This window comes from Schistocerca gregaria, chromosome 5, assembly GCF_023897955.1.
Source record: "Schistocerca gregaria isolate iqSchGreg1 chromosome 5, iqSchGreg1.2, whole genome shotgun sequence".
Classification (NCBI taxonomy): domain Eukaryota; kingdom Metazoa; phylum Arthropoda; class Insecta; order Orthoptera; family Acrididae; genus Schistocerca; species Schistocerca gregaria.
The window spans coordinates 384,873,786-384,899,829 of record NC_064924.1 but is presented as its reverse complement, the minus strand read 5'-3'; the positions used below and the strand labels follow the sequence as shown (position 1 = coordinate 384,899,829).

General features: G+C 43.7%; 1 protein-coding gene and 1 non-coding gene across 7 annotated transcripts in view; one reads left to right on the top strand and one right to left on the bottom strand.

Annotated features, from left to right (window-relative positions):
- Window positions 1-26,044, top strand: part of LOC126273198 (band 4.1-like protein 4) — a 1,244,225-nt gene that overhangs the window by 302,261 nt on the left and 915,920 nt on the right. The window lies entirely within an intron of this gene.
- Trnas-cga (transfer RNA serine (anticodon CGA)) lies at window positions 15,746-15,819 on the bottom strand. Its single transcript has one exon. It is a non-coding gene; the product is annotated as a tRNA-Ser (tRNA).

The following is a 26,044-nucleotide window of genomic DNA, read 5'->3' as shown; positions in this document are numbered from 1 at the left end:
TTCGTAGATAGCACAGATTTACGTCTGGAAATGGGGAGAAGTTTTGCTGTGTAAGAAATTTCTAAAAATAAGAAAGAAAAGCAGGTAATATTTTTAAGTAAACGACTGTCTTTTGTTGGGTGATGAGAAATGTTTGATTATCTTGACACACAACGTGATGTGCCAGTTGGCGGGAAATAATGGAGAGAAGGAAGGAACGGCCTTTCTGGATGCAGATATATGACGAGCCTACTCTGAACGACCCGTGATTTGTAGAGTGTGCATCATGGACTTAATGAGGTTACATAATCTTTAACACTTAGCAGTATTGAACGTATATGACATATGCTATTCAGTTAGTACAACTTAATGTGTGGTGTTGTCATGTGGCCGTTGACGTCAGACTTACCTTTGCGTAGCAATACGACATCACGTTTTACGACCCAACAGTATATAGTGCACGCTGAGGCAGGAAAAGAAGTCGAGTCCACAGTACGCCGAAAAATGTGTCAATTAGCAATGCAGCGATTCCGATTAGTGCAACAGCCGTGAACATAATTACACGTCACTGCACGTGAGATAGTGTCATGTTTTCGCTGTCACCTGATCGTTTACGCCGGCGCGAGGCGTCGCCTCGGAACTAACGAGCTAAAATTAGACGTCAGCGGCGGTGCGATTTTCGCGAGGCTTGTGCGCTCAATCACTGCCGACTCTCTGCACGAGAAAAATGCAAACTGCGTGGGAGATGACCAGTTTCCCGGCAGCGAGAAAAAGAGAAACGTCAGACCCCAGCAGCGGGTCTGTCTCCCTGCGCTCGCTGAGGCGAGTAATTGGAGAAAGTCGCTCCGGCGACGCGGTGACACGAGATGCGATCTGGGGAGACTAATGTCGCTGTCCCATCAAGAGTTATTCCTCGGTAATAAGATATGGTCATATGCAACGCGCTCTTTCAAGATCTTCACCGAAATTCTCTCGCTTTAGTAGATGAAATTACTTGCAGGGAGGCGAAACATGGAAGTAGCAACACTTTCCTTTCCATACTGTTGCAAGCGTTATTTCGTCGAAGGAATCAAACTTTACTTTTTGTATTACAGTTGGTGAATGTTCTACTATGCCCAAAAGCAAGAGACTGTGCTAGCCACTAAAACGGAACAATATAACCCTGTTTTTTTATACACAGACTTATGCAAACTGCCTAAGTAACCCTGGAGTACTGGACACATACGCTTGTATATTTGCATGACTACCTGCTGCCACTGTCAATGACAGACACTTGAAATGCTACCATCAAACTTGCTACTGTTTCGCCAATGTAATTCAGTATTAGACAAATGCTTCCAAATAATTTATGTTTGACTGGGCTCATGTCTGTCCTTGCCTGTGATTGGTGACTTAGTTTCATACCTATATACGCTCATTCACACTTATATAAAACAGATTCCAATAGGAAGTCACAATTATATTGTATTGTATTGAACTGGGGACCTAGAAACGACGGAGAGGCTACGTCCCCGCCGTAGAACCTTAGTGGTACACAACCCCACAACAGGCTACAGCAGTCCACTCACCCCACCGCCGCCCCACACCGAACCCAGAGTTATTGTGTAGTTCGGCCCCCAGTGCCCCCGCTGCCCCCCCCCCCCCCCACCCCACACACACAGGAACGTCTCACACCAGACAAGTGTAACCCAAAATGTTAGCGTGGTAGAGTAATTATGGTGTACGCGTACGTGGTGACAGTGTTTGCGCAGCAATCGCCGGCATAGTGTAACTGAGGCATAATACAGGGAACCAGCCCGCATTCGCCGAGGCAGTTGGAAAACCAATTAAAAACCATCCACAGGCTGGCCGGCACACCGGACCTCGACACTAATCCGCCGGGCCGATTCGTGCCGGGGACGGGCGCGCCTTCTCGCCCGGAAAGGAAGTCACAATAATGTACAACTATTTAGATCTATACGTTATAGCTCGTTTTTTAGCTAAGTGGTGCTTCAATGTAACTAGAGTGGATTTTCTTACGTAATATTGTGGATGTATAAACTATTATAAATTATTAAATCTATGGAGCAATCTGTATGTTAAAGAGAGTGTCAAACGGAATGGATAACGAGGTGTCTATTGCAATATCATTACTGTGATGTAAGGAATGGTATCGCTCAAGTTCAGTTTCATTGACGTATGTTCACATGAAAGAATACAAATGGGCGTATTTTTACTAAACTAATTCGAACTGCGATGTTATTAACTCCAGTTGACTTACAAAAGATAACTCCATTTAACACAGTGCTATCAACTAAGTACGATTTTTGTGAGATGATGCATGTGAGTGAGAGCGAATTCAGCGTCTGAATGTGTCGTTCAATACGTTTGGGTTTATCGTTAATATTGTTCTGAATAACTGTCTCTGTCTTTCATATCGTTTACTATTGTAACCTGTAGTTAATATCTATTTGTAGTGTACCGTTCTGATGTAAACAGTTACTGACAATCACCGAAGCTGCAGAGCATCAGGCGTTTGGCGGTCCATGCAAAGATGACAATATGGTGACGAATTGCTTCCACTGTTGCTCTGTTCTGCTGTCTTTCTTTATAGATTTCACTGATAATCTTCCTCTTATCTTTTAGGAAAGATATCGGACTGGGACGTGCTGGGATGAGATACGAACATAGTTTTTACACACAGAAATGGTCACCTATTTAACGACGTATTTGTAGTATCATTGCGTCTATTTTTATTTAAACCGTCAATCTGAATTTTAACGAGTGATTTGGTCCCTACATTAAATGCGTTTTAACATTAATTGCCGGCCGGAGTGGCCGTGCGGTTCTAGGCGCTATAGTCTGGAACCGAGTGACCGCTACGGTCGCAGGTTCGAGTCCGGCCTCGGACTTGGATGTGTGTGATGTCCCTAGGTTAGTTAGGTTTAATTGGTTCTAAGTTCTAGGCGACTGATGACCTCAGAAGTTAAGTCGCATAGTGCTCAGAGCCATTTAAACCATTTTTGAACATTAATTGATCAAATCACCGTTCACCTTCTCAAACGCAAGATGCAATAACAGTCACTTTTGTAACATAAGCCGGATCGGGGTTGTATTTCAGAACTTCACTCTGCCTCTCAGACGAAACAACGCCATTAGCTGTTTCGTACACAGTCTTTGTGAGTGCAGGATGTATTTACGTTTTATGGTGGCGATTTGTCCCTTGTCGTACTTTCTAAGTCTTGATTCTTTGTCTTAATAATCTTCTGCTATTCTGTATCGATCTTCTGCTAAATTTTAAATTCTCTATATCTTGTCTTTTGTACTTTCTCTTTTTTCCGATAATTTCAGAAACGGCGCCTCTTCTTAAATATCAGTAATTTATTACAACAGTGCAGCTATGGTAATCTCCTCGCAACTTCTAAATTCCTCTCGTATCTGCACACCCAAATAGCTTCCACAGCATTTGTACTGTAATCTTATTCTCCACGTGATACCTTCCGAATTGTATCATAATCTTCTTCCTTTCAAAGATGAATGTATTGCCCTTTCTGAGCCAGTAAAATCATTCCAACCTTTTCGAGGTCTTCCAATATCTGTTTTCCCATTTGGATTGTAATCCTGCGTCTGTTGGGGAATTCTCTTGAGGTGCTGTCTCCAATTTTCAAAATACTTTTAAATATTTTCATACTTCTTGTACAGCCCTTCGACCTCCTCAAAAATTTCATTTCTGCCGTTTGAATTTCATTTTCCTGTTTCTTTATCGTCGCTGTAATATATCTCTCACTCCCTTAGGATAAGACAGGAACTGCCATCACTATGCAGAATTTCATGGTGGTTTCTTTTTGTAATTCATGGCCCAATATTCTGCTAATGGTACTACAGACAGTTTGGAATTTGTGTATTTTATTTTCAGTTTCGGAGTCAAAATCAAAACTTGCAACACAGCTCAAGTAAAAGAGCCGACAGATGTTTACTATAAAGAGAACTGCCTCCTTTCCGTAAGATTATCACTCTTTTCCGCTAATTAACCGACACGTCATTTCCGTCCCAACATCAACTCCCTTACTTTCATCTGTCGCTTCTACATCAACAAAAATTTGCACACTACGGTTATATAAATTACACTACAAAACAGTAGTTGCAAGCTACTGCAGGTTATTCTTCTGCTCTTTCAAAGAAGCCAGATATCTGTTTCGCCAGGTCGTTCCATGCAATTTTTGTGGTGTGTACTGTTTTGTATATTTGTAAGGGCCAAAAAATTAATATGATTTGGTTCACTTTGTCTGTTCATCCACGTAATGAGTTTTTAAAATGTTATCTAATATGCTACATGTAATTGGAGCATCTTCTAGGCCTTCAGCTTTTTGTTTCCTTCTCCTCCTCCTCCTCCTCCTCCTCCTTCTTCTTCTTTTTTCCCTCCTAATCTGCAATATCATTTTCGTCGGTTTTTCTACTCTCATTTCGTACAGTATAAATAACAGCGTTGTCTCTGAATTTCCGGTGTATGGAACCGCAGTATATTGGGTTTTAAAGTATATCCCTTTGACGGGTTACACGCCAGTAAACGGCTACAGAAACTAAACTGCGGAGTTCTGAAAAAGACGAAATAAAATGATATTCTAATGGAAGTATGACAGCTAGTGCAGCAGATTGTTGTCATTCACATAATATTTTTTTTAAAAGTTTGGAAGCAGTAGTAATCCACAGCAATTACATAGCAGACGAGACGATTTCACGATATTGAGCACGTGGGTGGACCCTTCATCCTACCTACTGCCAGTCGCACATCACTGATCGCTGCTGCGGTGAATAGGCAATTACATAATGAGCCGCCGACAACCGTCAAACTAGTCGTCTCACCTCGCGAGGGCTGAGCTTAATTGCCGATACGATAAATGCAGTTTCACTGCTCCGACCTGACAACGTGGAGGCCGAAATTACAGTAATCAGCTTTCGTTTGTCTTACATTTTCTTTTTCTCACGTCCGAAAATCTTGTGACTCGAGATTGAGAAGGAGCGAGAGTTTCATCAGAGAAGGACGGCGGGGCGAAAAAAAAAGAAAGAAAGAAAGAAAGAAAGAAAAAGACACGCGCGACACGTCTGCGTCACGCCGCGGTATATGTGGCCCTGTATCAGCGATCGGAAGCTGGCACGACCTGAGGCGCCTGGTTCTTGCTCAATTAACTTCGCACACACATGCGGCCGCTGCACACGGTTTGGTATGCCAGGGAAAGTGAGTAATGTTTGCACGTCGGCGGCCTCTTTTATTTTATCTTTTAGTTATGCGCGGGTTGGGGTTTTCTCAAATCAAAGCTGTCAATTTTAAGCATTCGGTTTTTACACCATAAAGTTAAACATCTCTTTACGCCACTATTGTCTCCGAATTGATCAGTCTCTCACCAAGCTAATGAATTTATTTCTTACTTAAACAGTTAATTTGTGTACATTTCTTATGTCATCGGTATATTTTGGATGGTTTTGTGCAGCCCGCCGCGACTTTCATTCATCTCAGAGTAGTACTTAACCAAACACACTCAATTATTTGTCGGATATCTCTGCCTTTCCATACAGTTTTGGCGCTCTACTAATTCGTCCTGTATCATGTTGATTATTCCCTAAGGTCTCATCTTTCATCCTACCCCTCCTTCTAGTCAATTTTCTCCTTATAATGCTTTTCTCGTCGATTTTTCGGATAAGTTCCTCATTCCCTATCGTAGCAGTCAAATGAATTTTCGTCATGCTTTTGTAACACCACCTCTCAAACGCCTCGATTACCCCATTTTCTGGATTTTTTCTTACATTTCTTTATTCACGTCCATACAATGCCGTGCTGCAGATATATATTTTCAGAAATTTGTTCCTCAGTCTGAGGCCTATCTTTGATACCAGCAGCCTTCTTTCAGCGAGGAATGCTCGATTTGCCTGTACTAGTCTGCCTCTTACTTCTTCTTTCTTTCTTCCTGTGAGACTTTCTTCGCTTCCTGTGTAACAGAATTCCTTCACTTCGTTTCCTACGTGGTACCCAATTTTGATGCGAAGTTTATGGCTAATTTAATTTTCGCTATACATCATTCGTCTTTAGCCACAGAAAATATGTGTCACTGTTGCGCTATCGGTTTGCTCAGATTGAAACAGAAACGAGAAGGAACAATCAGAATGTGTATCGTCAATTCAGTGGACTTTTAATAACAAAACTATAGCAGCCTAACAAATATTCTCCTTGCCAACATCGGATACGAATATCCCAATTAATCGCGCTCACTAGACTTAGAGGTTGATTCAATATATCGCCAGTGGCTGGCTACAGCATGGTAAAGATGTCGAGATATGATGAGTAGTTCTAAATGTCGCTAATACCTGAATGTTAATGAGACGCATATAAGCCGAAGTTCATGCTCCTGCACAGCAGTGGCTTACGCAGTGTTTCCGCATCAACAGTCAGGCGCTGCACAGCTCTGACTGGTGTTTGAGCTGCAAACGTAGCGACTGAATTTTGTACCGCACGTATTCGGCTTTGTCGATAGACATGCCCGTTACAAAGTATTCTTACGAAAGTTCATTACTGTTGTAGCCATTACACACACCTACTTTTTTGCCATCCTAGTAAGTAGCGCGTATAACCGTGCTCGTGAATGCGCCATTTGAGTAACATATCTTTCCTGTACAGATGTTTCTCTTCTACATATTTTTTTCTTCTACACATTTTAAGATTTATCACCGCCGCACTGACTTTAATGATAACAGCTGAAGTGCAAGAATTAACCTCGTTGTGAAATAAAAATAATTCCAAATACACTCCTGGAAATGGAAAAAAGAACACATTGACACCGGTGTGTCAGACCCACCATAGTTGCTCCGGACACTGCGAGCGGGCTGTACAAGCAATGATCACACGCACGGCACAGCGGACACACCAGGAACCGCGGTGTTGGCCGTCGAATGGCGCTAGCTGCGCAGCATTTGTGCACCGCCGCCGTCAGTGTCAGCCAGTTTGCTGTGGCATACGGAGCTCCATCGCAGTCTTTAACACTGGTAGCATGCCGCGACAGCGTGGACGTGAACCGTATGTGCAGCTGACGGACTTTGAGCGAGGGCGTATAGTGGGCATGCGGGAGGCCGGGTGGACGTACCGCCGAATTGCTCAACACATGGGGCGTGAGGTCTCCACAGTACATCGATGTTGTCGCCAGTGGTCGGCGGAAGGTGCACGTGCCCGTCGACCTGGGACCGGACCGCAGCGACGCACGGACGCACGCCAAGACCGTAGGATCCTACGCAGTGCCGTAGGGGACCGCACCGCCACATCCCAGCAAATTAGGGACACTGTTGCTCCTGGGGTATCGGCGAGGACCATTCGCAACCGTCTCCATGAAGCTGGGCTACGGTCCCGCACACCGTTAGGCCGTCTTTCGCTCACGTCCCAACATCGTGCAGACCGCCTCCAGTGGTGTCGCGACAGGCGTGAATGGAGGGACGAATGGAGACGTGTCGTCTTCAGCTATGAGAGTCGCTTCTGCCTTGGTGCCAATGATGGTCGTATGCGTGTTTGGCGCCGTGCAGGTGAGCGCCACAATCAGGACTGCACACAGGGCCAACACCCGGCATCATGGTGTGGGGAGCGATCTCCTACACTGGCCGTACACCTCTGGTGATCGTCGAGGGGACACTGAATAGTGCACGGTACATCCAAACCGTCATCGAACCCATCGTTCTACCATTCCTAGACCGGCAAGGGAACTTGCTGTTCCAACAGGACTATGCACGTCCGCATGTATCCCGTGCCACCCAACGTGCTCTAGAAGGTGTAAGTCAACTACCCTGGCCAGCAAGATCTCCGGATCTGTCCCCAATTGAGCATGTTTGGGACTGGATGAAGGGTCGTCTCACGCGGTCTGCACGTCCAGCACGAACGCTGGTCCAACTGAGGCGCCAGGTGGAAATGGCATGGCAAGCCGTTCCACAGGACTATATCCAGCATCTCTACGATCGTCTCCATGGGAGAATAGCAGCCTGCATTGCTGCGAAAGGTGGATATACACTGTACTACTGCCGACATTGTGCATGCTCTGTTGCCTGTGTCTATGTGCCTGTGGTTCTGTCAGTGTGATCATGTGATGTATCTGACCCCAGGAATGTGTCAATAAAGTTTCCCCTTTCTGGGACAATGAATTCACGGTGTTCTTATTTCAATTTCCAGGAGTGTAGAATCCCCACAGCAGTACCTCTCCTAGATCAATTAAGGAAATTCTGCCGTTCTGTCAGCAGCTCGTGGCCTTGTGGTTAGCATTGCTGACTGTCGATCATAAGGTTCTCGGTTCGATTCCCGGCCGTGTCTAGAGTTTTATGGCCCCGGTGTGTTGTCCTCCTAATCATTTCATCATCGATGCTAAGTCGCCGAAGTGACCCTAGTTACTACCGGCCAATAAACCCGTCCTTACGTTTTATTTCAATTCATTTCTGCCTTGCGGAGGTTGACCTCTACAGTGTCACAGTTCGGCGATTTGTCGTGCAGCGGAAACCGTAGCACGTGGAGCGAAGGATCTGGAAGGATTACGAACATTGCCGACTCTGCCCGAGTCGGACACGAATTTTGTTCGGGAAAGAAAACGTGGCGGGGGACAAAATATATTCGATACTCCGTGTCACTAACGACTTACTCCACTAAGCACAGGAAATTAGATGAATACGAAATCTACCGACTCGACACGAACGTGTGGAAAGGAAGAGAGGAAAGTAATGGAACGTTTCTGATTCTCCGAGTCCGCTGAGCGGAATGAATTTGAGTAGTACGAAAGATACCGGTGCGTCCCCGGCACGAGTTGGACAAAAAGTGCGAGCGGGAAAGAAAACATACAAGCAGCTAAAGATTCAGGCATTAATGAAACGGTACTTCGAACTTAGTGTAATATTCGTTCTTCAATAACGAATACGTACGATGTGCAACGGCTTTACCCGTTACTGTACTAGTCTCGCTGCGTTTTGCTTTACTCGGGTAGTGTATCAGAACACAGTTGGAGGGTTGATGTGCTCGTTCAGCCATTTTGTTAGCGAACGACCGCCATCTCTTTCAAACTATTAAGGGGCAGAGGATTTCGTTTCAAGACAGTCAGTCGATACCCGCACGAGTGAGGGCGCTGATAAGCTCCAGAACCAGGTTGCTTTCACATAAGTAAAGCGTTGCGTAGAGCTACACTGAGGTGTCAAAAATATGGGATACTTTCTAATATCGTGTCGGACCCCTTTTGCCTGGCGAAGAGCAGAGAATCCACGTGATATGGACTCAACAAGTCTTTGGAAACTCCTTGAGAATACTGAGCCATGATGCCTCTGTAGCCGTCCATAGCTGCGAAAGTGTTGCCGGTACAGTAAGTCGTGCACGATGACCTCTCGATTATATCCTCTAAGTGTTCGATGGGATTAATGTCGGGTGATCTGGATGACCAAATCACTCGCTCTAATTATCCAGAATGCTCTTCAAACCAATCACGAACAAGTATTGTCATCCAAAAAAATTCCATCGTGGTTTGGGAACACGAAGTCGATGACTGGCTGCAAATGATCTCCAAGTAGCCGAAAAAACCACTTAAGTCAGTGATCGATTCCCTTGGACCATTGGCTCCGTCCATTCCATGTAAACACAGTCCACACCATTATGGAGCCACCATCAGCTTGCACAGTGCCTAGTTGACAACTTGGGTCCATGGCTTTGTGCGGTCTGCGCCACACTTGAACTCTACCGTCAGCTCTTACCAACTGAAGCCGGTACACATATTCTGCCCAGGCCACGGTTTTCCAGCCGTCTAGAGTCGAACCGATATGGTCACGATCGCGGGAGAGGCGTTGCAGGCGATTTGTTGTTTGCAAGGACACTCGCGTCGGTCGCGTGCTGCCATAGCTCATTAGCGCCAAATTTCGCCGCACTGTCCTACTCCCACATTCAAATCTGTGTTTGTTTCACGCAGAGGTGCTAGTCTGTTAGCACTGATAACTCTACGCAAACGCCGCTTGCGTTGTCCGTGGTGAGAGGTAATGCCTGAAATTTGGTATTCCCGGCACACTGTTGACACTGTGGATCTCGGAATATTCCCGAAATGGAGTGTCCCATGTCTTTAGCACCAACTACCATTCCGCTTTTAGAGTGTGTAAATTCCCGTCGTGCGACACTAATCACGCTTTTCAATTGAATCACCTGGTCACAAGTGACAGCTTCTGCAATGCGGAAGACCTTAACCAAGCTGAAGGCTCAAAATTTGGTGATATCAACACTTCGTGCAACAAATGTAGATTCCGTAACAGAGCCATCAAGAAAGAAGGACTGTCTCCTACAGAAACGTCCAGAAACTCCCAATATTAATGACGGAAATCAGCGAACATAGTGACCGGTCGATTCAGATGTGCGCTGGAAGGTGTCTTTTCTTACAGTGTTCGCGCACCTACTATTTACAGATGTGGAGACGGTTGCCTATGGCACGTTAGGTAAGGAGCGTCTCCCGCGGAAACTGCAGGACGACATGCGTACCTCAACCACGACTCAGCTCGTCGCTGTGCAGAGCACCGCTGATGCCTGGACGTCTGGTCTTCTTGTATGGGAATTGTTTATGGGTATGAATTGGCATCCATAATATATTTCCCGTCATCCCTCACAAACCGTACATATTCGTTTGTCACATCCCACTTTCCTTATATATTGTGCCTTCAAAAGGGCAATGCAGCAGCCTCATGGCAAAGGTGTAAGACTGCCTTGTTAATCCTCCATAGAACGAGTCCTACTGAGTTCATTCGCGATTTTCACGGGCTGTGAGCGTATGTTGAGGCGTCGTGTATGAGTATGAGTCCCTAGCATTTAGGTGTCCTCCGGACTGCATGGCATGACGAGACGTTGTTGCCATCAGAATTGCAGCAACATCATGTTGTTATGCAACAAATGTCAGACTGGTCTAAATGTGCTCTGTGACAGGGTATGCATATGATTGGCACCAGCGCATAATAGGTAATAGTAACGCCATATAAAGAGTGACAATTATTGAAATATATGAAAAAGTACGTAAATTAGTTACAAACTACGGCGTGCGCGCACTTCATTCAACATGAAAACGTCACTAAAGATATTCGGATATAGGTTATGACATGTTCGATATGCCTGCCATCATTAGCGATGGTGTGCGCAGACAAATAGCGACATTCTGTATGTCCCGCTGAAGTGTCGGAAAATCTATGCTATCGATGACCTCCTGAATGGCTGTTTTCGGCTCATCAGTGGTTTTGGAGCTGTTGCTGTACATCTTGTCTTGATTATAGCTCCACAAAAAGAAGTCACATGTGTTCAGATCCGGAGAACGTGATGGCCAATCGAGGCCCATGCCAGTGGCCTCTGGGTACCCCAGAGCCAGATGGCGGTCCCCAGAGTGCTCCTCCAGGAGATTATGCGCTCTCCTGATTCGATGAGTCGAGCAAGGTCTTGCATGACCCACATCTTATAGAAATCGCGGTCACTTTGGATAATGGGAATGAAATCATCTTCCAAGACCTTCATGTAGCGTTCGGTAGTCACCATGCCATTAAGGATTATTATCCCTTGACTGGACATTGCATACCACACAGTCACCTGCTGAGGGTTAAGAGACTTCTCTACCGAGAAATGCGGATCCTAAGTTCCCCAAATGCGCCAATTTTGCTCATTGGCAAACCCATTCAAATGAAAGTGGGCTTCGATCATAAACCAAACCATAAAGCGCGTATTAATTCCCATCATGCCCAGCGGCCAGCCTTGCATTTTGAACGTCCTAACGCAAACCGTTCGGAAGTTATGACGATTTTATTTCATATGTTGCAGTAATTGTCACCTGGTACGTTCGACATATAAGGATAGATTATGCAGCTCGTTTCTCATTAAGAAATCGCATATGTGCAAGAAGACCGTGTTGTGCCTAGTGTAAGAAAGTCTACCAGTATCTGCCAGAAATCGGTTGCGCCAGGATCGTGGCTTATAGAGGCTGAGGTTTATCGTTCCATGATATTCCTGCTCGCGTTAGTCGGGATCCTGCGACAGTCATGTGACTATGCGAGGGACGTTCAATAAGTAAAGAATCACATTTTTACCCTCGGCCAGTTTAGTTTTAAAAAATGCGGAATTTGTTGTGGGACATCGTGGAATATTCCCGCTTCAGTCCATATAGTCATGATGTTCCGACAACTGTCAGCACTATGCGTAGCCCTCAAAATAGCGCCTGTAAAGGATGTGCGTTCCAAGTAAAGAGCTGTCACTGAGATTCTTTTGGCAGAAATCAGAGCATCGCAGATATTCATAGGCGCTTGCAGAACGTCTATGGAGACCTGGTAGTGAACAAAAGCACGGCGAGTCGTTGGACGATGTATCTCTCATCATCGCAACAAGGTCGCGTAAACCTGTTTGATCTCTCGCGTGCCGGCCGGCTGCACACAGGTGTGACTCCTGCAGTGTTGGAACGTGCGGACACTCATTCGAGTTGATCAACGGACCACAATCAAACATTTCGCTGCGCAACTGGACGTCTCTTTTGGTGACACACTCGTCAATCGGTTATTCACAGATTTCGTCACCACAGAAATGCAAACGAAAGTCTCCTTCCCCATGACAAGGCACCACACCAGTCCGCGCATCTGAGAGGAGCTCACCAAACTCCGTTGGACTGTCCTTCCTCATCGATCCTACAGCCCGGATTTCGCATCTTCCGAGTTCTATCTGTCTGGCCAAATGAAGGATGGATGCGGGAAGCAGTACATGAATGATGGGGAATGTATTGATGCAACAAGACCACGTCTCCAACGTCGATCAGTAGAGTGGTACCATGCGAGCATACAAGCCCTCCACGTAAAGTGGCGTAAGGCCGTCGCATTGAATGGAGATTATGTTGAAAAATACGGCTTTGTAATCGAAAGAGTTGGAGACAATATGGTTTGTTGGAATCCTGAATAAAACCAATCTGCTTTCAGAAAAAAAGTGTTGCATTACCTATTGAAAGCTACCGAAGAACCGATGAGTTCAGAAGGGCCGTACTCTACACAACGTGAGTGGCGCTAGACAGATATTGCCCGCTCTGCTATACAGAATATTACAGTCACATGACGCACGTTGAGGCGGGAAATGGGTTTCTCTGCAGCGAGACAAGTATCGATATGGGAAGTGCGACGACGCCGGAGCACTACCTGCTGTCAGCATGGAAACTATTGTTGCGGATTCGCTTGACGCGGCAAGAGGGAGAGGCAGCCAGACGGTGGTAAACACAGCGTCAATGCTCGACACAATAGTGGCACCATATCGTCTTTTCAGACGAGTCTCGCTTCTACGAACAGCATCACTGTGGACCTTGCTATGTTTAGATGTTCTGTGGAGAACGAACTTTACCACGTTGCGTTCTTTATCGTCAAATAGCCCCAGACCTGACATGATGGTATGGGGTGATATTGGTACACAACACGTTCACCTCTGGTTCAGATAGCTGGTAATATGGACAATAGATCGGTGGCCGTGCCCATTTTCCAGGTGACCGTTACGTTACCATTCAACATAGTAATATAAGACAGCATGTTGTCCGCACCGTCCTGACCTACCTCGATACAGTGTGTGTTCGTCTGCTGCGCTGGTCAGCATCTTACCAGATCTCTCACAAACTGAAAACATCTTGGAAGGGGTTGCAGAGAGATTGAAATACTACCCGCCAGCCACTGTGACTGATGAACTCCGACACAGAAGTGAAACAGCACGGATTTACGTACCAGTATCTGTCATACAAGCTCAGTTCGCCTCGATGAGCAGCTGCGTTGGAGCCACAGCTCCTACGTGCTAAATGTCGCATCCTGTGTACCTCAAGAACTTCGACATAATCTTCTTCTTCTTCTTCTTCTTCTTCTTCTTCTTCTTCTCCTTCTGTACTCCATCGTCTAGACAAAATGCCTGTTCCGAATTACGTTCTCTCTCTCTGTCTGTACCGAATTGTGTGTTGATATATATATATATATATATATATATATATATATATATATATATATATATATATATATATATATAACTTCTTTGTTAGTTTTTTATGTGACAACTAAATTTTATGTATCTATAATAAAAAACTTGCTCTGCTTAAGACCATGTGGTTTTGATAGTGGTTTTGACTACACTCACACAGACAATACATAACATTTGAAATTTGGAAAAGACGGATGTATCAATTCTTGAATGAAAGACTCACTAACTGGCTCTCGCAGTTAACAGATTTGATCTTGAAAGTAGCTCTTGAGTCTGAGCTTGGCTGTAAAGTAACAGAAATCATTGACATTCACCACGAATAATTATACTGACTATCCAAAGATAAAAATCTGAACTGATATAAAGATGCAGTTATCTATCTTTAATTCTGAACGAAAGAATTATTCAGCTGCATAATCTGTTGCCTTGATCACTCACACCACACACACAGTTTTCACTTGATGAAATGATGAAGCTGCTGCGCCTCCTGAAATTTTTTACTACGATAAACACAGAAACAGATTCTAAGCCGTGCAGATAGATGACGGGCTCACCTGGGTGCAATGGTGAATAGTCACATACAAATTCGGAGTTCGTGGAGCGGAGTGAATGTGGTTTTCTAGTTAAATTGTCCGATGATATCAAGTGGAATATTAGTGCCGTATAGGAATTGCTGGTTCTTCCACACAGCCGAATTGTAAGTAACCTAAGTCTATAGCGTAGCCTTCGCTCAGTGGTTATGGCAAATCAAAAATTGATTTTGGAACAGCGCCCCAATTACATGTACTGAGTAATTGTCCTACAGCACTCTCTGCACATTTGGCATCAAACTTTCGTTTCCGTTTTACTTTAAACATAGAATTTCTCTTATACGCCTTTGATGGCACACGACAATTAAATAAATGCTCCAGTGTAGAACACGTGTATGTTTATGTATGACTAAAACCGGAGCCCCTACTTCTAAATCTTATTTCAGTTAGTACTAACGTAAAAACTAAGAATAATGAAGAAGTCAGAAACAGTATTACACCGAGCGGGTACTGCGTAAGATGTCGTCTCTGGCGGTTGCGGTTACACCTTTCGCATTCAACTGTTCAGGCACGCGTTAGACAAGAGCGCGAGATGCACCACTCAGCGCCGACAGATAGCACCTCAGTACAGCGTTTTTTTTGCACTTATGAGTTTACACATGAAATAAAAGGAGACTGCCCGGAATTCACATTGAGGGTTTTTCCTATCTTTCCAAGGTCTCACGGAATATCTTCTTCCTTGTGGCTTGTAAAGACTTGAGACTTTTTCTAGTCTATCTTCATTCATTCCGTTGAAGTTATTTTTACTTTGTTCTGCAATCGTTCACTCTTACTTTAATATTATAAACATTAAGTTCTTTTCTTATATCTCTGTTAAGTATTCTCCATCTCTACTATCTCTATCTCCACTATCTGTATCTTATTCATGCCCTTCTGTGTAAGCACCCAAGACTCACTCCCATATATTATAGCTGGTATTGCCATTATTTCATACATTTTATAAATTTTCATTCTGGTGTCCTTTCTTGTCTTACTATTCAACATTCAGCTTGTAATACCACATACAGGGCGTTCGGAAATACCCGTTACAAGTTTCTAGGACTTGTTTGAATATGAATCCACGTCAGGAAACGTATCGTTTCCGTTCTACGAAGATTTTAGTTCAGATGTTTAACTCATCCACTTCTAGAATGAGATTTTCACTCTGCAGCGGAGTGTGCGCTGATATGAAACTTCCTGGCCGATTAGAGCTGTGTGCCCGAACCGAGACTCGAACTCGGGACCTTTGCCTTTCGCGGGCAAATGCTCTACCAACTGAGCTACCGAAGCACGACTCACGCCCGGTACTCACAGCTTTACTTCTGCCAGTATCTCGTCTCCTACCTTCCAAACTTTACAGAAGCTCTTCTGCGAACCTTGCAGAACTAGCACTCCTGAAAGATAGGATATAGCGGAGACATGGCTTAGCCACAGCCTGGGGGATGTTTCCAGAATGAGATTTTCACTCTGCAGCGGAGTGTGCGCTGATATGAAACTTCCTGGCTGTAGAGTGAACCAAGGACCTCTCGTTCAGCAGCTGCTCACGCTAACCACGGGACCACGGCACACCTGAGCACATACTATCCTTGATGTTGCCTATCTTGCGCATGAACCACTCAGTTTGTATATTTTGCATACTTTTTTCCTAGTTCCACACAACTTCTCCCTGTTTTCTCGATTGATCTGTGTTCAGTTTATCAAGGCCTAGCCACTGTGCCATCTTATAACTAAATATGAGGGGGGTGCGATGGGGAGATTCCCTTGTGAGAATAGATAATTAAATTCCAACAAATTGTATTATATATTCTTCCTACTATACCGTATATGTAAGATAAATAAAATTTATTTTCTATCTTTCCTAGTTTACAGTTTTATGACCAGTAGTGTTGTAAGAGGTCCACAATTGAAGCATTTGTTGCTAGCACACTCGAGCTGACATAATTTCGATGTATTGCTCACGCGCTGCCTGCGATATGTAAGCTGTAAGAGAATCTGAGCAGTATTGACTGTAGTAGGAACTTGTGTAGCAGTAGGAGTAAGTTGTTACTAGCGAGCAGTCGTGTCTGGTGTATCGTGTTGGCTGGGCCGGTCATGTGCAGCGATGGCGGAGCCTGAGTGTTGTAGGATAAGGTAAACGCAGCCTCGCGCATATGTAGTATTGTTACATCAAGTCCCATGAAATGCTTTAAAAAAATCTGTTAATAATGATCTTTCTCATAAAAAGTAACTTTTGGCATTAATCTCAATTTAAAGAATTCACTAATTTCACCAATCCTTGGCCATCCCGATTATTGAAAAGAAAAATCAGTTCTTTCCTTTTATATAAGACAAATCTATCGGCCAGCATTGCACTTAGCTGCGCCAGGAAAATTTCTTATAGGAGCAGATATATACGCGTTATCCGGCGATCTAATTAAGGTAGGATTTTTCAGTTTATTCAGAATGATGTATCAGGGCCATGACGCAGCATTGCTGACGTCCAAAATTTACCTGGTTAAATTGACTGTCAATTATTGATAGGTTATAAGTGACCCACATTTTTTTATTGGGAGATTAGTCACATTTTATTATTGATACGTTACACAATTTTCCTGTTGGTAGGTTATACAGAATGTGAACGACATAATTATACTTTTTTACTGTTGAGAGGTTTAGGAATTTTTCTATTTTGAGGTTACACTAAATGAGAATATTATTCATATTATTTTATTTTGTGGGGAGGTTACAGTGTACTACGGAGTCGTCTTTAATTCACTCCCCGTTAGTGTATTTTTAAAAGAGTTATTCGATCGCAAATCTGAAGAGGTCAAAGGCTCACCCCGAATTCTCTAAGAAGTCGTCTGTGCCGTGAGATTGCTGCAGGTCTCGAAGCGGCCCTGGACGCGATCCCCGCCGTGTGAGACGGGTAGGCGCGGCTGCAGGGCGCGTGTACACGCAGCGGCGCGAGCGTCGGGTTGCCTAGGAGCCGGGAGGCCCCTGTGTAACCTGAGCGCCGGTACAGATGCCGGCAGCGCGCGGCTTATCGATTCGCTATTTGCCGCCTGAACGCTGGAGGGGAAACCCCCGTTCGGCTCAAGACCCTGCCTGTGCGAGCTACCAAATTGATTCCGTAATGTGCCGACAACGAAGCTGCCCGCGCCCGGAGGGGTTTCATTGTGGCGGCAAATTGTTGCACGTCTGCCGTATAATGCCGACCTAATGGCTCATAGAGACGCGCCGGAAAACATCAAAGGCGGCCTCTGGAATTGAAAGGGGCCAACTGTGTAAAGAGGCATTCGTTGCGCTACGCGAGCACTACTAGAACACGTGATTACCACGCCGCGGCGAAAGCCCTCGAATTAAAATTGCCGTTTCCTACGCGTGAGAAACATCTGAGTACTGATTTGCATTCACTTGTCCCGTAATGCGGTAGCAGTTAGACCGCTGCTCGCTTCACAGAGCCTGCGCTGATTCGCGGACTCACCAACCAATTAGGATGGATCTTGCGGATGGTGCTTGGCGCAGGGATTTCACGACCGCCCGCATATCGAGGTCGTGCGGTAGCGTTCTCGCTTCCCACGCCCGGGTTCCCGGGTTCGATTCCCGGCGGGGTCAGGGATTTTCTCTGCCTCGTGATGACTGGGTGTTGCGTGCTGTCCTTACGTTAGTTAGGTTTAAGTAGTTCTAAGTTCTAGGGGACTGATGACCATAGATGTTAAGTCCCATAGTGCTCACAGCCATTTCACGATCTGTAATGTGGTTCCAAGTTACAGCACTTTTCTTTCGATGTCTCGGAAAAAGAGCGTAGTGTTGAGAGGTTGTTACAACTAATTTAGATCAGAACAATAAAACGAATCAGATGAAAAGAAAATTTTGGTAATTCGTCGCTATCTCTAGTTTTAAGTTATTATTTTTTTGTTCGTTCATGCTTTAACTGGCTTCTATAATCCTGTATTTCAACCGTACTGACACGTGAACCTGAAGAACAGCAGATCGATAATTTAGTTACACTTGTCGTCGTTTCGGCGCACTTGAAAGATAGACCATCTTTTAAATGCTGACGCAGGTGGTTTCTGCATGATGGAATCCGTAGACGTTTCTGCAGGTGAGTCACCGAAGCAAGTAGGTTTGATGGAGATTTCCCGTGGAACTGAACTATTTTCTGCAGGACGATTGATCGTTTGCTTGTATTGCATCTAGTAGTTTCGTCAGGTGGGGAGTGATGAGATTGTGAGGGCATTAGCTTACAAACCTGAAATAGTCCATTAACTTAAAAAAAATCAATATTTTGCAATTGCGGTGTGCCGCCTTTTTCCGATGGTTCACAATTGCTGTAAAATCTGCGTTGTTGTTTCATATTATGGAAGAAACGTTATATGCTTTCAATCTGTATTTTCGTCCAAAATTAACTTTGCAGCCACTTGGATCCAGTCTAGGCGTTTCGTTACCGAGCTACGAGGCAACTTCAAAAAGTTCCTCATTATTATGGTAAGCCACATATATTTTATTAAATATTCCTCTACGTTTCAAACGGTCTTAGATACATGACATTGCTTTTCAACATGGTCGCCAAGTCCCTGTAAACAACAGCCGGAATGTTCTACGAATCGTTCAGTTCCTCGGCGATTAGAAATCCACTCCTTGGTCACGGAGTGATTCGAGAACCGTTCTGTGAACTGCTGCGAATCAGTTCCTCAATTGTCGTCTATGCTCGATGTCGCTGGTATTTGTTCCCCAATCAGCGTCACCTACGTCTGTGCGACCTTGGTCAAATTGTTGACACCATTTCACGATGGCTGGACGTGACATTGCATTTGGTCCGTAAACTGCCAACATTTCACGGTTAATCTGTGTGTAATTTGGATGTTTTGACTACAAGAATCGTACTGCACAGTATACTTCAAATTTGAAGCAGCTAAGTTTCCTTACTGCAGCAGAACTGCGTCTGCAGGAAATCTAGTACATGTGCTCTCTTCTGACAATGCGCCACTTTGACTGTGTTCTTAGTAGGTAAAGTTGGTAAAGTTGCTGGTAAATTATTTAATTACACTGTACCTACGAAACATGCGTAGGGAAAACGGAGTAGTAATGTAGCAAGGGTTCAGGATAATTAAGCTAGGGACAAACACGCAAGTAGTTTAACAGTGAATTTTAATAAAAGCAGAATTCAACTTTACTAGAAAAGAATATGTGTTACAATAGGCAATTCAATTCCAATAGACGTATGGAAAAATTCATCGAATGCTTATACTGGCAAATTTATTGCTTCGGGATATAATAGGTGCTGTATCTCATGGCAACCCAGTCTCACGCGAGGACTGAATTGTCTATAATGTGGAAGAAGTGACATGAAAATGTTTGTGAGTTCACGAATAGGTACTATAACTAACAGGATGAACCAATAAACCTGCACCTCAACGGGGAAGAATTTCTCGTGAACGCGTTTGAAGTGTAGGTATATTTTTCAAAGGTAAAACTGCTAACATTATTTAACGCATAACAACACGTTGACAGATTCTTGTTCTACCGTTTACAACCGGATACCTATTAATAAGTTCTCTTCAGTATGTTACACTGGAAGAAAAACCTCACTTCATCTATTTCGTTCTAAAGTCTAAGTTGCGTTATTCACTTATGCACATTCTCTTCCGATATCCAGTTGCTTGTATTATTCAATGATGCAGTTGCGCATACATTTATATAACCTTTCGTCACTTAACACTCCGCAAATACTGACTCTGCATAACACAGCTGATGAAGTCATTACGTTTGAGGGACAGCTTCGAAAATTCATTAACTGCCCTTATAAGAAATTAATTTTGGATTTAGGACCTACTTACTAAATAATTATTTTCGTGTGTCTTTTCTTCAGTCCATAATTCATAAGTAGTTTTCAAATTATAGCCGTGATGTACATTTTATACGTAATGCCTTTTAATTTGTTCAGTGACCGTTGAGTCACTGTGTTCACTTTAGTTAAAGTAAATACTTACATTTTCACTTAAAAGCACATTTGTTGTCAGCCTTGCCGTCGCGAGTATTTGTTTCTACGAATCATGGTCGCTGTGAAGCTTCGCACTTCATTTCTGTCCTTCACAATGTGTCTCACTTTGTGCAACACAGTCGCAGTTTTAATGTTTACGATTATTTTGCTCGTAGTACTTACACAAGGATTAACGCGAGTGGTTTTGCCAACGAACTAACACTAAGCTATAACCCTCTATATTATTCGCGTCACTAGTTATTTTTCCCCTGTTTTTGTATATATCTGCAAGGAAATTACGGACTGTAGCTGTCTTTTTCATGGCAGTACACGTGGCAAGGCAAGAACGATTCGAGAAGTTCTTAATTCGTTCCTGATGACTCTTCGCATCTGAGCGTTAATGACACGGTGCGCAGCTATTTACCTGAGCTGGCGAGATGGGCTGCCAGCTATTAGCTGCTAAATAAGCCACTTGTCGGCCGCGAGGGGAGCGGGCTAGCGGTGGCGTGGAACACTTAGCTTTGCATAATGTGACACGGTGTCGACACTTGTCCCTTAAATTCTGTGTCGTTAGTAAGGACTGAAAAGTGCTACCCATTCGTGGAATGAACGCCCGTGTCGTCGTTTACGGTGCATTATAAGTCACACTGGTACCAGGAGGCAATCCGCGATAAGGCACGAAAAGTCTGCGAGTCGTTTCAAAACACACGCCAGCCCAGTTCGGAAAAATATGAGGAATAAAACTGTCATTTTATTCATGAACTTCCTTTCGCTGAGTGTCGTGCTCTTTTCTTTCGGAACCATGAGGGAAAGTAGCTTAATTTGTTTGTAGACGATTCCGATAATAGCTCGCATGACTCTTGAATCAGATATTACCTTTAACTTGGAGAGAGTAACGGTGTCTTGTATGTTATTCAATGCGGGACGACGCAGGATGAAGCATAACATAGATCAGGAAGACCACAACGAAAAACCTAAATTAGTCCCCCGATGACACCGTTGGTACCATACAGCAGTAGAAACGCCAGTGAAATGTGCATGTAGTGCTGAAATAGTATCTCCAGCTGTGTTGGTCTTTTTTGCTACGCGGGGGTGAGTCGTGTTCCTGGAATACTTCTCAGACTTTCGTTCTAGCCAGGTCTGTAAAATCAGTATATCATATTTTCTCATTCAATTTTTAAATAATGGCATCCACTTTTTGTGTGCTGCAGTCTTTTTTCTGAAAGTGCAAAAATTACTCCGGAAAAGTAAGATCTCTCCAAATGTGAAAAAAGTGCTCCAAGGTAGCGCATGGTCATTTACCTAGAATCAATTACCCTGTTGGAATTTAAATGTGTTGCAATCGAGAGAGTTTTGTCAGTACTGTAACTGCCTTTCTTTCACATCACTACTCTACTACATAACAATAACCGGTAAGTGAGATCAAATTAAGGAGAAGTGTTATTAAAGAGCAATTAAAATTTATATTGAAATAGAAGTTACAGAAAACTAACATAGATTTAAATTTTCGAGAGAGAGAAAATTCTTGTGACAATTAAGAAACTCAGATCACATATTCTCGGGTAGAAGACCTTCTGTATCACGATAATAGGCGGAGAACGGCCTACGAAGTAGGGCTTCGCCTTCCACACGTTTTCCTCACCTTAAAATTCTGTAGCTGGAGATTTAACGGTATCTTCCCAATAGCTTTCAAATATTATACAGCATTTAAGTGGACAGAGCTAAAAATATTAAAAAATGCTGCACAAAACACGATCGCATGTCTCACAGCAACAAAACAAGTAGGAACTGCCCGAACCTGCATATGGCGGTCTATACTGCGCATTCCGCCATATGATTCTAAAATCGCTCAGTAGACAAACTCCGACCAGGAAACATCCTCATTTCCTAGGTATACCATCCTCAAGGTACAACACTCTCCCGTACGTCATAAACTCAGAGTATTTTCTGATGAAAACTGTAATATTATGTCCTGTGCCAATGTTTTATAGATTTCTACAAACGAATATATGAAGTACAATGGCGTACTGAAAAACATTCTTCCGAATTTTTTATATGAAAACAGTTACAGCTTTTTAAATAAAACGCACTTTATTGACATTCAACACCTTAATTCTTCATGTCCACATTTTTGCAGCTGTCTTCCGCTAGATGGCTCCAAATTGTAGCGTGTAACATGGCGATACGTAACTTTACTACGCCGATGCGAGAGGAGCAGGGTGCTGTAATCTAGTTTCGAGTTCGAAGAATTTGTTCACGCATGGAGCACACTCTGCTTCAGTATGACAATGCCGGAAAACACATGGGTGCTGCGACATCTGCAAGAATCTGATCCCTTCGACCCATTGTCATCGATCATGATCCATACAGTCTCGACTTGGCCCCATCCGATTCTCATCTGTCTCAAGAAGGTAAAGATTGCCTTCGAGGACTTTAATTTGATAGTGGTGAAACGGCGCAAGTAGAGATGCGGCTCACCACCGTCAACAAAGTCAAACATTATACAGTGACGATATCAGCAAACTGGTCTCTCGTTGGGACAAATGTGTTCGTTACCATGGTGACTATGTTGAGGAGTGAATATGTAGACGTGAAGAATAAGGAAGTAGAATGTTAATAACGTATATTTCATTTAAAGAGCTTAAAGAGTTTTCACGTAAAAAATGCAAAGGTGTTGTTTTTCAGTACCCCCTCATAGTTTCGGAAAGAAATCCTCAGGATGAAATTAGCCTGAGGTTGCTTCAGTATGCGACATGACGCAATATAAGATGGGATGAAATAGCTGCTTTGGAGATCAGCATTAATGTAACGTAGCCTGTGGTTGCAAGGCAAGCACAATCATCTCGGGAAGGACGTTGCGTATTGCTGAAGTGGCAAATCACGCAAGGATACGTTTTGATGTGAGGTTGTAATTTAGGCGTATTAGACGGAAATGTATATGTTTCCTACACGAATGTCCTCGTAGCCCGAAGGTGTGAAACCAGGGGTTAATTTGTACAATTTACCGACCTCGTTTGCTCGAGTTTCTTGGGTAATCGTCCCGGCACGACTCACTTGACGCCATTCCCATTAATTCAGTGTCGTGAATAATCTGGTCCCGAGCTGGCCACAACCTCGAGAACTCCGTTCCTGATAGTCAGTCGACCTCGATACACTTTCAGTCAAACGCAGGTTGCCAGGATTAATGGTTTTCTGTCATGTACTACGAAAGATAACTTGTGCTAGAGCATATTCATAACCACTAGGGTGTACTGTATAGCATTTCTTAGAGCTGCGGTCAGATTTCTGTATTATTAATATATTGTTAGCGAAAAAAAATCTACGTTCCAATTGTGATAAAGCAACTACCGTTTTAGTCCTTCATTAATTTAAATGGTCAACATTCTTTAGTGAACAAAGAGTAATTGAGGATTTCAGGCATGAACAACACTATGTTCCGTTCCACAGTTTGAAAAGTGATCGAAATTATGCTTTATTAGCTTTTGTGAGACACGGCTTATGATATTAGTAATTCATTACTTTAACGCAAAAGCAACATGGCACCATTTTTCTTAATAATACACGTATCAACTTTCATTAAATAAATATTTTAAGCAATGTTGGGAACTTCAACAATCATGCTGAGTAATTTTTGTTGTTTGAAATGAAAGGTGACCTGTTACAAGCATATATTTACAAACGGGCACTAAGCAAAGTAGAACAAGTTTATTTACCTTCAAATTATTAAAATTTACCAAAGGTACTTTGAATTGTCGTTGTTAGTGGTTTGGGTTTTTAAACGACACGTCATTTGTTGATTAATGTTAGATTATACTGCACGTCCTCATCAAGCGTAATGTGTCGCGATGGCGACTTTTGTATAATGTGATGAGTTGATAAACAGAGCTGCGTACGTATGTTTCGCCTGCCTAACCGACAACGCTCCTTTCGCCATTCTGCGCACTTCCATTGATGGAAGCAGCTCTCGAACATTTTTCTTTGTAATCCAAGTACAAATCCTCGCTGCCCACTTAGCCATTCCTTTATTGACCTTACAAGGAAACATCGCCAATCGAGCTGCTATTTTAAGGAGAAATAAGCACCGTTTGTTTGTCATTCTGTCCGCACCACTGCAACAGCCTATTGTCCGAGCACGAAGTACTCTGCAGCGGAGTAAGAGGTTTGTGGTTCGTTGGTTGCTTTTTGGGGGAGGAGACCAGACAGCGAGGTCATCGGTCTCATTGGATTAGGGGCGGATGTGGAAGGAATTCGGCCGTGCCCTTTGAAAGGAACCATCCCGGCATTTGCTTGGAGCGATTTAGGGAAATCACGGAAAACCAAAATCAGGATGGCCGGATGTGGGATTGAACCGTAGTCCTCCCGAATGCGAGTCCAGTGTGCTAACCACTGCGTCACCTCGCTCGGTAAAGAGATATGTGAAGTACTTTCTGGTACCAGTAACATGCTTTTTTTCATTGTGTCAGAGTGCGCTGTTTCTAACCTTTAGCTGGTGCCAGAGATCTCTTTGCTTGAACATTTTTATGTTAAGATTCGTGGATTCAGAGTAAATGAATGATATTATTTGGTGTATCACTAATTAAGTAGATAGATTGTTTAAATATTAACATGGTTGTTGTGCATTATTTTCTTTGGATTTTAGAACTTGTACTGTTGAAGTGGAATTGAACGGATTGGCAGCGAGGTTTGAGGCGCCATGTCACGGATTGCGCGGCACCTCCCGCCGGAGAGCCGAGTCCTCCCTCGGGCATGTGTGTGTGTGTGTGTGTGTGTGTGTGTGTGTGTGTGTGTCTGTCTGTCTGTCTGTGTGTGTGTGTGTGTTGTCCTTACCTTAGGTTAGTTTAAGTACTGTGTAAGTCTAGAGACCGAGTACCTCAGCAGTTTGGTTGCTTAGGAATTGACTCACACGTATTTGACCATTTTTGTTGAAGTGAAGGAGATGTGTTATCCTTCAACGTGATTGGCATTATGAAACTGTAAATAGAAATCATTAATTTCATAATTATTCTTCACTTAAATATTAATTTTGATTTTGATTCCCTCACCTTCAGTATTCTGTTACTTGGAGGGCTCTGATTTGTCACTCCGCAGCACAGTGCTCCGGGCCTGGGCGTTAGGCGGCTGCGCTGAAGCGGAGCGAGTGACTGACAACCTGTATGCGCGAAATTTAAAAGCTGTGTTTTCAGAAGATCACAACTGCGTTCTACTAGAACTACGGTCCAAATTTTCGTGCATGATCGACTGCCGGTGCTGGTATCTTGCAAGTGGTTTTCCTTTCTTTTTTACCCCTCAAAATGTGAGGTCTAGTTGGTGATGTTTCCTTGTGATATAAGTGATGCATGACATTGTTGAAGAGGCAACTGAAAATTGTTGTTACATACCTGAATTCTAATCGTCCTTGAAACTGAGCATAGCATGATGGTGAAACTCAATTTCGGCGCTGTCCATACTTAACATAGCGAAGCCGCCCAGTGGTTAAGACATTGGGCTCGCACCCATGTGTGGCTCTCGAGTGTTAGGTTTCTTTTTTTTATTTCCCTAAGTCACCTAGGGAAA